Source organism: Anas platyrhynchos, chromosome 1 (assembly GCF_047663525.1).
Source record: "Anas platyrhynchos isolate ZD024472 breed Pekin duck chromosome 1, IASCAAS_PekinDuck_T2T, whole genome shotgun sequence".
In the NCBI taxonomy this organism is placed as follows: domain Eukaryota; kingdom Metazoa; phylum Chordata; class Aves; order Anseriformes; family Anatidae; genus Anas; species Anas platyrhynchos.
In genome coordinates, this window is record NC_092587.1 from 79,069,611 (window position 1) to 79,077,429 (window position 7,819).

The window sequence follows — 7,819 nt, forward strand, 5'->3', positions numbered from 1 at the left end:
GAAAAAAGGATTTTTGCCCAGGAGTTAGCAGGGCTGATTGATAGGGCTTTAAACTAGATTTGAAGGGGGAAAGGGACAAAAACAGGCCCCTCCAGTGATAAACTGTGGGACTGCATGCCAAAAATTGAGGGACCGTGTGCTAGTAAGACCCTTCAGTCTGCCCCATGAGGAGCTGGGTCCAGGGAAGCAGATCTTAAACGTTTCTATATAAATGCACAAAGCATGAGAAAAAAATGCAAGAGGAGCTAGAAGCCTTGGCCCAGTCCCAGAGCTACAACATCATTGGCATAAGCAAGACACAGTGGGAAGAAGCCTGTGGCTGGTGTGTTTTGATGGATGGTTACAGGCTCTTCAGAAGGGAAAGGCAGGGCAGGTGAGGCAGGGGGATGGCACTCAATATAAGGTAGGCACTGGACCGTACAGAGCTTACAGTCTGTGACAGTGGGGTTGAGAGACTCTGGATAAGGAACAAGGGACATGAAAATAAAGGGGTCCATCAGTGCTGGTTGGCTTTTAAGCACCACCTCCTAAGAGCATAGGAACAGGCAATTCCAAAATGTCGGAAGTCAACCTGGAGATACAGAAGGCTGGCTTGGCTGAGCAGGGGTCTTCTTCATGAGCTTATAAAAAAGAAAGTGGATGGCCACTGGAAATGAGGTTGGGCGACATGGTGTACTGGGTCTGGCTGGGATGTTAACTTTCCCTGCAGCAGCCCGTACAGTGCTGTGCTCTGCACTTGTAGCTGGAACAGCAGTGGTATCACACCAGTGTTGTGTCTGCTGCTGAGCAGTGCTGGCACAGCATCACAACTGTCTCTAACCCTGCTAGGGGGTGGGCAAAAAGTGAGAAGAGAAACATCACCAGGATAGCTGACCTAAACCAACCAAAGGGATATTCCATACCATCTGATGTCACACTCAGCAATAAAAGGTGGAAAAAGGAAGAAGAGGAGAGAGGTGGGCTCTTGTTGCGAAAACATCTGTCCTCCTGAACAATGGCTACGTGCGTTGAGGCCCTCCTTCAAGGACATGGTCAAGCATCGCCCAATTACAGCTAAAGCTGGCCAGCAGTGTGGGGGGACAATAAAAATAAAAATAAAAATAAAAATAAAAATAAAAATAAAAATAAAAATAAAAATAAAAATAAAAATAAAAATAAAAATAAAAATAAAAATAAAAAGCTTTTTAAAGTATGGTAGTGGGAAAAGGAGGACCAGAGCAAACATTGGTCCAATATTTGATGAGGATGGTCACCTAAACAGGGCCATATACAAAGCAGAGACATTTAATGCATTTTTCACCTCTGTCTTCAACAGGAGCGATGGGCCCTGGGACCCCACCTGCCCTGAGTTGGAGGAGCATGACTGTGAAAATGATAAACTCCCAGTTAACCCCAGACTTGTGCGGGATTTTCTGCTCCTTCTGGATGCATATAAGTCCATGGCGCCTGATCGAATTCATCTCAGAGTACTCAGAGAGCTGTCTGATGTCATCACAGGACTCCTCTCAACTATTTTTCAATGGTCTTGGGAATCCAGAGAGGTCCCAGTTGACTGGAAGCCGGCAAATGTGGTCCCAGTTTTCAAGAAGGGCAAGAAAGAAGATCCTGGCAATTATAGGCCTGTCCATCTCACTTTGGTGCCTAGTAAAATTATGGAGGAGATTATTCTGGGAGTTACTGAAAAACACCTGAAGGACAACACAGTCATTGGTCAGAGCCAACATGGGTTCACTAGGGGAAGGTTATGTCTAACAAACTTAATTTCCTTTTACAAGATTACCCAACTAGTTGACCAAAGGAAGCCAATCAGCCTAATCTTTCTGGTTTTCAGCAAAGCTTTCAATACTGTCTCTCACAGTGTCCTTCAAGAAAAAATGACAAGAATGCAGTTACATAAACGCATAATAAGATGGGTGAACAATTGGCTGGCAGGTCAGGCCCAGAGGGTTCTTGTAAACGGGGTTACATCAGGCTGGCGGTCAGTCACTAATGGGGTTCCCACTTCAATACTCTTCAGTGTTTTCATAAACAATTTGGATGAAGAAGTTTGCTTGAGCAAGTTCATGGATGATACCAAATTGGGTGGAGCTGTTGACTCCATCAAGGATGATGAGGCCTTGCAGAGAGATCTGTACAAATTAGAGAGCTTGGCAATCAGCAACAATACGGAGTTTAACAAGAGCAAGTGCTGGATTCTACACCTGGTAAGTGGCAACCCTGGATATATGGACAGACTTTAGAAACCCAGGACTTGGACTCAATGATCCTTGTAGGTCTCTTCCAACTCAGATATATAATTCTATGAGCTACTTTGAGTCCATCCATTGGCTGAAAACAGCTTGTTTCAGGCCTAGAAAACTTCCCAGAAGTCTCTCAATGTCCTGGAGCAGTGAGCTGTCATAGTTTCTAAGATCCGATGTAACAGTGTGGGACAGGAAAGATTTTTCCATATGTCTTTGGAAAGCCATCAATAACTACTGCTTTTCTACAAGAACTTTGCTACCACTAGACAGCCTCTGCAGCCTCAGAGAGCACCATTTTGCATGTTGCATTTGAATTACGTGGCTGAATTAGCTGGAGAACGCCTAACTAGTAAGCTCACCTTCATATTCAGACTGCATAATGATAACATTCATAACAGCAAATTATATCTTTCCATATAAATGTTAAAGTGTGTGCTAATATATTTCTATCGGTTGGTTTATTTGATTTTCCTTATTTAATTTTAAACAGTGTAATGACACTTTACAAACCTACTTCCTTTAAATTAGGCACTGAAATTGTTTTCAATTGGATTAGAGGTTGATATCACATCATTTACCTAGTTGCACTGCATACATTGCATTATTTCATCTTTTATATCATTCTACACACTCTCTACGTATATATGTGCTATACCGCACTCTTATCTAAACAAACTGCACATTCCATTCCCCAGACTACTTACCAGTGAGTTTTTCTTCAGCAAAACCACCAGAATTTCTCTCCGGTACAACAGAGTAGAAATCCCACCATAATCTTTTACAGATCCCATACCAATATGGTGTTAAAAAATTCCTTATTTACCAGTACTTGCATCAACCACTTCCTAGTTTATCACAAAATGTAAGAACTGAGTCATACATCCTTCTGTGTACTTCAAACATAAGAAGGTAATTCTGTATCATGGAGCGTAAGTCTCCTTTCATTCAATAAATATGATTTAAATACTATGTAGAAAAACACTTTGTACCTTTTCTGTATTTTTCAGCTCTTCAAAGACAGTATCTTTGCACTACTTCAAGAACACCTACAACATAAGTGAAGTTCCTATTGGAATTGGGTTCTCACACCACTTGGACACTTCTGGAAATATTAAAATTCTGTTAAAAGGAAGAGGTTATAAGCGTCTGACTTACATAAGGCTTTAGGATACATACAACAGCACAGTAATGCAGGAATGTGAAACTGGGGAAGAAAAAGCAGGGCTATTTCGAAAGTCCTGAACAAGTTGAGTCACACTTTGCCAAAGGAGCTCTATTTTGATTCTTCTGTTGCCTCTGAAATATCAGTGGGGTATTGCTGTTAAAAATGCAACTGCTCACATGTAGAATGTAATTACTTTCAAACTCACAAAACTATGGGGAAGAAAACGGTGAGGGATAAAGGACAAACAGTTCCAAGAAGCTACGGAGTTTGTTTCCTGGTTGAGGTTTTTAACTCTTTACAGTTCTGTCACAAAGGACACAACTCAGCACTAATTACCGTTGTCCATCAAATGGTATTCCATGTTGTATTTGTGAGAAATAGGCACGATTTCAAGTTCTCTGACACCACAGTCCTCCAATAGCCAGGAAAAAACTGCATTAAGCCAAAAATCAGCGAGGCGTTACTTCTCTAAGCCCCCACACTATCAATGGACACACTTATCATCACAGTATTTGGTTTACAAGCCTTAAGGTTCTCCAGCATTTAAATATGCATTTAAATCCATATTAGCACTGAAACTTCCATCAGTATGAATCACATTTTCCTCTCAGAAGGAAGACATGTAGAAGTTCTGCTGACAAGGTGATTGAACACTGCCAGGATTCACTCATTTTGTAATTAAAATAGAGGATATTATCGTGTGTGTTCTCCATATGTTCTGTACTCAATGAGGTTCTTTTATCTGGTGGCTTCTCCGCCCCACCCCTAATTATCTGTATTTGTCCACCCAGGTTTTAAAGCAGCACTCAAAATCTGATAGTTGCTCAAAATTGATGTGGTTAGTCTCAGTAAGTAAAAATTGAGCAATATTGTTTCCTGCACACTCCCAACTCCCAGTTCATCAGAGCTGATCCAAAACTTTTAGCTACTTTTATGAAGGAACCTTTCAACTGAAATAGAAATGTTTGGGTGCCCAAGATTTCCTTAACCTCCCCATATCTTGTGTATTTTTCTCCCTCCAGGCAGAGGAAGAAATAGTGGCATAGGAAGATGAACAACAGAACACAAATACAGCCATGATAAACCTTGTCCAAAAAAATTTATTTCCTATTTTTCTAACTGCTTTGCAGAAGACATTAATCTGTCTCCTCCCTTCCTCCTTGTAGGTCATACTGAAGTATATATTTAAAATAAATAAAAAGCAAACACGCCCTCTCTCATACACACACACAGAATCACAAATCAGAAAACTTTGAAGGAAATTATGTAAGGTCATTTCAATCAGTCTTATCAGCCCCCCAAAGATACCTACTGGCCAAGAAAGTTACAGCGAAGGTGGGAAACCTACAAAAGCATTTGCAAAGCAGTAGCACTGACTACTGGCTGACTAAATTCTAACCAAGGCACTTGCAACACAAGGGGTAAACCAACAATCATGTATTGCTATGTGTTCTCCTCAAATGGGCACTCATCTGAGCTCTATGCCCTGCTCCAACTCAGAATTCTAGCAACAAAATCCCTGGAATCTAAATGAGATTCCTTAGGGACAACGAGAAAGACTTAATTTCCAGAATTCTGCAGTCTTAGAAGATCAGCTGTGATTTATGGTTTTTGATTTATATAAAAGCCAAAATAGAAATGTGTGTCAAAACAGGCCTAAGAAAAAATAAATAAATAGAGACACACAGGAAGAGAGCACTACCTTCATTGAGAACTTTCTTCAAAAGGTCTCATTTCTTTATTATAAAAATTTCAATGTTACCAACGTTGTAAGCTCTTTCAGGAAAGAATGTTGTTTAGAGTGACTTTCATGCTATAACTAGCCATTAAAAGAAAGAAGGAAGCCACAGCAGGATGCTGTCCACTAAATTCTCAGTTCTCCCACCAGATTTCCTTTGTTTTTAGTGTCCTTCATCTTCTGCCTCCATACCTCAGAAAGGCTGCAATAACATTGCCACAGATTACTTGTATATACAGAACTTCCAATTATTTTAAATATAGCAGTTCTTTGATCTCCTATTTCCATATAGAACTAATCTCTTCTAGTACCTTTACTGGACTACACATCACTTACGGAGATGGAACGGAAGAGGTGAGAAAAAAGAAGCAGATGGGAACATTTAATTCTATACAAGTCACCTGTTCCAACGTGGAGCACTACACTGTAATTTAAGAGTTACCACATTTTCTGCATAAATACACGTGCAATTAGCAGCAAATCCAAACCAGAATCTTTATTGCTTAGGAGACATAGTCTCTGAAGAAATCTAAAGCCCAAATCTTCACAGGCTAGAAAAATGGGCCCAGGTGAACCTCATGAAATACAAGGACAAGTGCAAAGTCCTGCACCTGTGTTGGAGCAATCCCCAGTATCGGTACAGATGGGGCGCTAATTTGATTGGGAGTAGCCGTGCCAGGAACAGCAGGATACCAGCTGGTGGAAATTTGGACACAAGCCAACAGCGTGCACTTGCAGTTCAGAAGGCAAATCACACCTCGGGCTGCACAAACACAAGTGTTGCCAGCAGGTTGAAGGTCATGATTCTCCCTCTCTACCCTCATAAGACCCCCGTCTAGAACTACAGCATCCAGCCCTGTGGCCCCAGTGAAAAGATCTTCCGTCCAGAGCAGAGACCAGAAAAGGCCAGAGCAAGAGCCAGATGCAAATAGAGGCAAGCTGCACGCTTTTGAAGACCGTTGCCGCTTTCTGCTCTACCAGTGACCTCTTGTGGACACAGTGGAAAATAACACGTCCCTCTTCATACTGCTTCGAAAAGCTCCCCTTCACAACGGTGTTAAAAGTTGTGCCTCTAGATTCTAGGTAAGTAAAGAACCTCCAGTACCTGCAAATTGAAGATTAGCAGGAAAAAAACTATTGCAGAAGCAGAGACAGTAGAGATGGGATACGAAGGAAGACTCTCTCACTGATAAATGAGCAGGGATAAAAATCACAGATGAAATTGAATCATACCATGATGTCATCTAATATCATTATACAACAGACATCAAAACAAACAAAAAAAAAAATCAGACGTTTGGAATTATTAGGAAAAAAAAAAAAAAGGAATACAAAACTAAACAGGCAAGCACCACTGAAGGACTCCGTAAAGCCACAATAAGCCTAACCCTTGATGGCTGTATATGCAGTTACTCTTATCCACCACCAAACAGACAAAGAATACAACGGGTCAAGAGATTGCAAAAGGCAAAAAGGTACACAGCAGCTGCTACAGACCAACAAAATAACAGAACTTCAAAAGCGGCAAAGACTACAAAAGTTCGTAAATTCTCAGCAGTTGAAGGGAAACTTAGTAGGGAGCCAGTATTTCCTTGAGTATGAGAATGTAAGAGAAAGGGATCACAAAATTTAATCAAATCAAATGAGACAATCAAAAACAAGGAAATGTTTCACCCTGCTGTATGCCCTTGAACTTGCAGAACCATAAGGTTTTATAGGTGACACAAGTTTTCCTAAGATTTAGAAAATAATTAGGCCAATTAATGGAGTGATCGTGCACTGAGATCTACCTCAGGAAAACTTCCAAATTATACATGTAGATTACTAGAAGATGGGAGAGTACCCAAGTATCACTCTCGTTTTTCTGTTTGAATATGTTGCTCTATGTATCTACTATTAACAGTGACTAAATATTGAGTTAGGCTCTATCTCACTGACTCACCCAACACAGAAATAGATCTGTTCATGTCATCAGCCTTTCTACCACAGGATATGCAGCTAAAACAGACAGGAAATTCAGAGTGCGATTAGTCCATTGCTCGCCTACATGAGATTTAGTAGCAAAAGAACTTAAGGTGTGCCCTCTCCATTTTTCACAGGAATCTTCTTAGTCAGCTTCCACTGAAATCAATGAAAGCTACTTACCACCTAAGTATTGTGTAGGATATGATTTATTCTGAGGAAGACTAGAAAAAAAACTTCAATACTTTCATGTTTATTCTGCAATCACCCCCTTCTCACATAGGTTCACTTCAGAGGGGAGGAAAAAAAAAAAATTCAAGAACTTTATCTAAGAAACACCATAAAAAGAGCTGAGATTTTCTAACCCATAGTGCTTGTATATCAAAGCAAGGGCATTTCTTAGAACAGATCCCTTGATGGGGATCTGAAACCGGGGAATTAGTCATATTCTAGCAAAAACATAAGAAGAAGCAAATGCTAATGATTCCCTGTCTTTAAAAGGTACTTAGTAGTTCTGCACTATAGTCCTTGGCAAGAAACATTACTCTAAATTCAAGTGACAGCCAAAAAGCCATACAGAGACTGGGAAAAAAATTGACCAGATTAAAAATTATTGAAGAAGTGGAAGTAGTGGAATAGAGATACACTGCATAATACAAAGCATGGAAGAGATTAATACTATTAAATTTACAGGTGTGGCTTGCTCACACA